Below are 6,318 nucleotides of genomic sequence, written 5' to 3' on the forward strand. Positions count from 1 at the left end.
GGCAGGGGGTTGGACTGGATGGCCCTTGTGGTCTCTTCCAACTCTAGGATTCTATGATTCTATGATTCTATGACCTAGCCTCGCTCGGTGGCCCTGGCAACGGCGTTCCAGGGCCAGGAAGGCTGGAACCAGGCGTGGTTGACTGCGCCCCCCGCTGGTCACGGCCGCGCCGCCGCCGCCACCCCGGCCCAATAAATCAGGCGCGAATCTGGATCAGGTGGAGTCTCCGCAACGCCGGCATGAAGCTGTGCTTGGCAACGCCCGGCTCTCCCCGGCGCCGGTCACTCGGCGAGTTTCATTTTGCCCTGAGGCGACGGACAGGGAGCCTTTAGCGCCGCGCCGGAGAAACTCGCGGGAGGCCAGAGGTGAGGCTGGCGAAGGCGGCGACGTGCCAAAGTGGCCTCTCCAAACGCGCGGCGCAAAGAGTGGCGCCTTGGCTTTGCGCCGGTTTGGTTGGGCAGCCTGTGGCTGGAGGAGATCCGGGGGATTCCTCCTCGGCGGCTGAAAGAGGGGCTTGTTCTCCCGCGCTTTCTTTTCCCCCAGTTCTAGGTCACTCAACCCACAAAAACACTTCTTTAGTCTCCTTGCCGCACGCGCTCTGGCAACTTTTCAGGCTCCGGCTTGCGTAAAAACTGGGAAAGCTTTCTCTCGCTTCCTTCCCCCCTCCCGTCCCATTTCCTTCTCCCTCCCTCTCCGATGCTGCTCTCCAACCACCTACCTGCTTGTCACGAGTTTCAACCCCCCCCCCCACTCCTTGGAAGGGTTTCATTATTGGAGCCGAGCTTGTCCCCTGCTGAGGTAAATGACTTATTTCTCTGCTTCGACCCGGGGGGTGGGGGGTGGGTGGGCTGGTAAAGGAAACCAAACCTGCGTAACTTATGCAGAGGCAGAATTTACTAGGTGGGGGAGAAGCCCCTCTCGTGACTTTCAGGCGTTTGAAAGCACGGACAGCCTACCAAAAAGAAAACTTGTGAAAATGATCCCTTCGCGAGGGCAAGGAGTAATAGGGGTGGAGATGGGCTGAAAGTCCAAATGAAATGATTTCTTGAAGGGGGAGGATGTACTGCGGGAGGCAGAATAAAGGGCTGATTCTCACAGAGACATGGGTAGGAGAATGACGCCCCAAAAGGTTTCAGTTTTTCCTCTGTCCTGTGTGTGTGTGTTAGGGGAGCCTTGACAAAGCAGCCGTTGGCGTGGAAGAGAGGAGTCCTAACTTGGATCTGTGTTCATGTCCAAAATCTATCGCCATTGTCATTAAGGGGGGCAGGGAACTCCCCTAAAAAGGTTTGAACACTATGAACTACTACAGACACCGAATGCAAGTCAGCGCAAACATCACAGGCTTCTCTGGTGCAATTCTGTGCTTTATTTAGCAAGAGAGGAGGTTGGAAGAGGTGAGCATAGCCTCTGGTCTGGAATATTAAGGGTAAAAGACACTAAGATTGTTGTAAAAGCCAGCAGTCTTCAATTAGACATGGGACAAACATTTAACACAAGTGTGCAGTTGAGGACTCTTTTTTTTTTTAAATCAACAACAACAAATCAAATATTTGTATGCTGTTGCAACCCACCTTGGATCAGGCTGTGACCTGGTAGTGGTCCCACAACCACCAGTTCAAGTTGAAGACCCAGTTCTCTCAGCACATCATGCCTGCCTGCCTGCTATAGGGATAAGACAGTTCTCCATACTGCAGGGATTCTTGAAAATATCAGCCACCTGCAGTGTGGGGATAGAAGCAGTGGTTGTTGTAAGCTACTCTTTCAGCTTTCAGGCTGCAATACTTTCCAAAGGTTGCTGTAAAACACTTGGAGCCTGACCTGCAGTATTCAGTGTCCACTACATTGCAGGGCTGCTGTAAGTTGCTGTCTTCCAGCAACAGCCCCATCCAGCAATTAGGGGATAGTAGGTTGCTGCTTTTGCATTGTAATTTGCTTTAGCAGGTTGGTTTTTTAAAAATGGTGTATTGGGATTTTCTGTTGCATCAGCGGGTCCTCTTCCAATTCAGACTACCGAGTTTCTCTCCCCCTCCTCAACAACCCCAAATTTGCCCTTATATTTTTTGGGGGTGGGGTATATGGACTCACTTGCTCCCAACTACAACTTGTTACTTTCATTTGGCTTTCTCCTGTCTTCCATCTCTGGGTGAGATCCAGGAAGTGACCTGCCCGGAATGAGGTGGTTATTATTATTTTAAATTTAAAAAAACCATATATACATATTTGCATGTGTTTCTGCCTTCCTGTTTCAGCCATTCCACTCTATATGCCTCTCTCAGCCAGTTGTCTGTTACTCCTCCCAACTCAGCCAGATCACATTCTGTGCCGTTGAGTTGTTACGTTTGGGGTTTTCTTTCCCCCGAAATATATTTTGTGCATCTGCGAACTTTGAAGTTCACTCTTTTATGCATGGCTCCATACATCTCCTCCTGTGGCTGTGGCTCTGGTTCTGCAAGCACAAGAAGACAGAAATTGTTGCACGGCAATCTTTACACACTGGGAGATGTTCTCAAGACTACTTAATGCAGATCAGGTGTCTTGCTGTAACAGTACAGTCTCCTTTTATTGGTTTGGACAAAACTTAAGGTTGCAGGTCCTGCGCATACCTCAGCTGAGTACACATTTACCATTTACTCTGCTTCCAGTGTGCTCCCACTGCTGGCTTTTGAATACAATTGCACAATGTTACTCGTGCTTCAGAGCTACCCAGTGGTTTAGGCCAGGGTTCCCAACCTGGTGTCATAGTGCCCACAAAGGCTTTCACAGGTGCCCCAAACCTTTCATTTAAACCAAGGGGGCAGGGAGCAAGTCTCTAGCCCTCCTAGAAAGAAAGTTATGGAGTGAAATGTGCAAATGCCTTCTAGGCACACATTTTTGTACTGGTTTGTTGGTTGGAGAACTGCAACACAAAATAGGGAGAAGTGTGAATTTCAAAGGGCTGCTGTGTTTCTCTCCCAGTCCCAACCCTAATTCTGGGTAAACCTGAGCAGGATTTAGCTGCAAGGAACTCTCTTACTCTTTCCAACATTTGTTGACAGAAGTGTTCGTGTACTCTTTATGCCATAGGATGAGAATCACTCGAATTGAAACATGAATACAGTACCTTTCTGCATGAACCCCACTCCTCCCAGAAATCTAGTGCTTGAACCCTTCTAATGCATAATCTAAATTTGAACCCTTCTCCCTTACATACATATCGAGGAGGAATCTAGGCTGGAACTCTGACGTTCTATTTTTCTATACTTCCTGGGTCTCAGCCTCGCTGCTTGCATTGTGGTGGTCATGAGTTTGACCTGCTTTGCAGGGATGATGTGCATGTTGGTGAGCAAATATATACGTTTACTCTGCACCCACTATGCTCCCACCGCTGGTTTGTGAAACCTTGTACACTGGACAACATTAGCTGCAATCCACATCTGTTCTGTAGTTTCTTGAGAAATAGTGCATTTTTATGAATTCCACTCCCCCCCCCCAAACCAGCTTTGATCTGATTTGAAAATAAAAGGTATATGGAGACATCTCTGCCCCCTCTTCACCCACTGGAGTGAACAGGTTTGGAAATGCACCCAACTGTGTTCATGTCTGCAGTGGTGTGGAAATGCGATTTGGAATGCCTTGGACTGGATACAGGCTTGGGAGTACTGTATGTGGAGGCTAGTTTGATGGTAGTGCAGTCCTCAGCATGTCTTCTCAGAAGCTTTACTGAATTCACTGGGACTTGACCCCCAGGCACTGTGGGTTAAACCACTGTGCCACTTGGGCTTGCGGATCGGAAGGTCGGCGGTTTGAATCCCCGTGACGGGGTGAGCTCCCATTGCTCGGTCCCAGCTCCTGCCCACCTAGCAGTTCGAAAGCACGTCAAAGTTCAAGTAGATAAATAGGTACCGCTCTGGCGGGAAGGTAAACAGCATTTCCGTGTGCTGCTCTGGTTCGCCAGAAGCGGCTTAGTCATGCTGGCCACATGACCCGGAAGCTGTACGTCGGCTCCCTCGGCCAGTAAAGCGAGATGAGCGCCCCAACCCCAGAGTCGTTCATGGCTGGACTTAACTGTCAGGGGTCCTTTTACCTTTACCTAAATGGGGTTAGGGTTGCAGCTTGGCGTATATAAAGCAACTTCTGGGGTGTCCTATTTTGCACCAACAGGGAAACCATCTGTTTCATTTGGCTCCGAAAACCACAAGAGAAAAATGGAAACTGAAAGAGATGGACAACATGTAGTGGCCCACGACGCTCAAGTGTGAGTTATCCTGAAGGGAAGGGTTTGCTGGTCAGTGGAAGTGAGTGTGTTTTCTGTGCAGAAACCAGAAAACCCTGGGTTAAGACCAGGGGTCAGCAACCTTTTTCAGCCATGGGCCGGCCCACCGTCCGTCAGACCATGTGGTGGGCCGGACTATATTTTGAAGAAAAAAAATGAACGAATTCCTATGCCCCACAAATAACCTGAGACGGATTTTAAATAAAAGGGCACATTCTACTCATGTAAAAACACGCTGATTGTCCGCAGGCTGGATTTAGAAGGCGAATGGGCCACATCCGGCCTGCGGGCCTTAGGTTGCCTACCCCTGGTTAAGACCCTGAACCTGCTGTAAGTGTGTCTAGTGACTCCATATCATAGTGTGAGAGCACAAATAGATCTTTCAGCCCTTTTATTTGGTTCATGAACTTTATAAATCACACCTCTTTAAAAACATCCACTTAAGTCTTTTCTGCTGTTGACCTTATTTTCCCCCTATTGGTGCTTTAACAGCACAGTCCGTCCTTCTCCATATTTAAAAGTAAGTCATCTGAGTAATCCCTTTTAGGATTGCAGCCTAAATCTTCTTCCAACGACCCTAATTTGGTGGCGTTGCTACTGCTCTTAAGGTGACTGGCTAGAACTGCATGCCGGTATGCTAAAAGTCTGTCTGTCCAACCTCTATTGCTCTTAGCTCTGCTGCTTACCATGTTAAGGGAAGATGTGCAGCCAGAGACCCAAACAGCAGAACTTGCCCCATCTTGAATCACCAGGTGGGGAAAATAAAGAACACCAGCCTGCCTTTGGCTGCCAAAAGCTAATCATATATCAAGAACCACCTGAAAACTCTCAGAACCTTCTATTTTGATGAATCTTGAGGGGAAGGGAAACTCTTGTATGCTGGCAATTTACTTGGCTTTGCATACTATTCCATTTGTGATAACGCTTGCCTGCCTTGCACACAAGGGGCGATTAGCACCGGGGCAGGGCAACCTGTGTTAGAAACTCAGATATACAGGTGAAACTCGAAAAATTAGAATATCGAGGAAAAGTCCATTTATGTAAGCAATTGTTTTCATTAGCTACTGGAGTTTAATATATGAGATAGGCTCATGACATGCAAAGCGAGATATGTCAAGCCTTTATTTGTTATAATTATGATGATTATGGCGTACCGCTGATGAAAACCCCCAAGTTGAGACTGTTAATTTGGGGTTCTCATCAGCTGTATGCCATAATCATCATAATTATAACAAATAAAGGCTTGACATCTCTCGCTTTGCATGTCATGAGTCTATCTCATATATTAGTTTCACCTTTTAAGTTGAATTACTGAAAGAAATGAACCTTTCCACGATATTCTAATTTTTTGAGTTTCACCTGTATAAGCTAGTTGCCAAATGGCTCCTTAAACCAAGTTTGCAGTCACCAAAACGGAATGTCTAGCTGCCATTTTTGGGCAAGATAAGCTCTAAAGTCTTATTTTTCAAATGATGAACTGACTGTGATTTATTCTCAATCAAACATCTGGCTAGTTTAGATGTCGACCTTGAGCTAGGTAAAGAACTTTGAAATGTTAAAGAGGAAAAGCCACTTGATCCAGGTGCAGTCCACATATATGTTGGCTTATTCCTACTTCTTTTTCTTAATGGTGACGTGGACCATTCATAATGTAGGGAAATTCTTCACAACTGTGAGCAGGTCAGTGAAGTGGGGTAAGTGAAGGGCAAGCGACAACAATTAACTATATTTGTTGTTGTTTTTTTTAAAAAAACCATTGATTTTTTATCCACCCTGCTTGGTCGCAAGTGGCCGTTAGCCAGGTACAAAACATGCCTGGTACAAAACACGCCTGGTGAATTTCGAACACTGAGGGCAGTGTGTGGTTGCAGCAGAAGTCACATGCTGCATGCAAAAGGCTGATCGCCACAAAGAGATTTGTGTAAAGTGGTGGTAGCCTTTCACTCAGTAAAAATGAGAATATGACAGAACTGCTTTCCATTAAGCTTTCACCGCAGGCTGGTGCAAGCTCACTGCTGAAATCCGTTAACTTTCAGAGAGAAGGTGAGCTTGTTGACTGCTTGTGG

The sequence above is a fragment of the Lacerta agilis genome, chromosome 3 (genome assembly GCF_009819535.1).
Source record: "Lacerta agilis isolate rLacAgi1 chromosome 3, rLacAgi1.pri, whole genome shotgun sequence".
NCBI classification, from domain to species: domain Eukaryota; kingdom Metazoa; phylum Chordata; class Lepidosauria; order Squamata; family Lacertidae; genus Lacerta; species Lacerta agilis.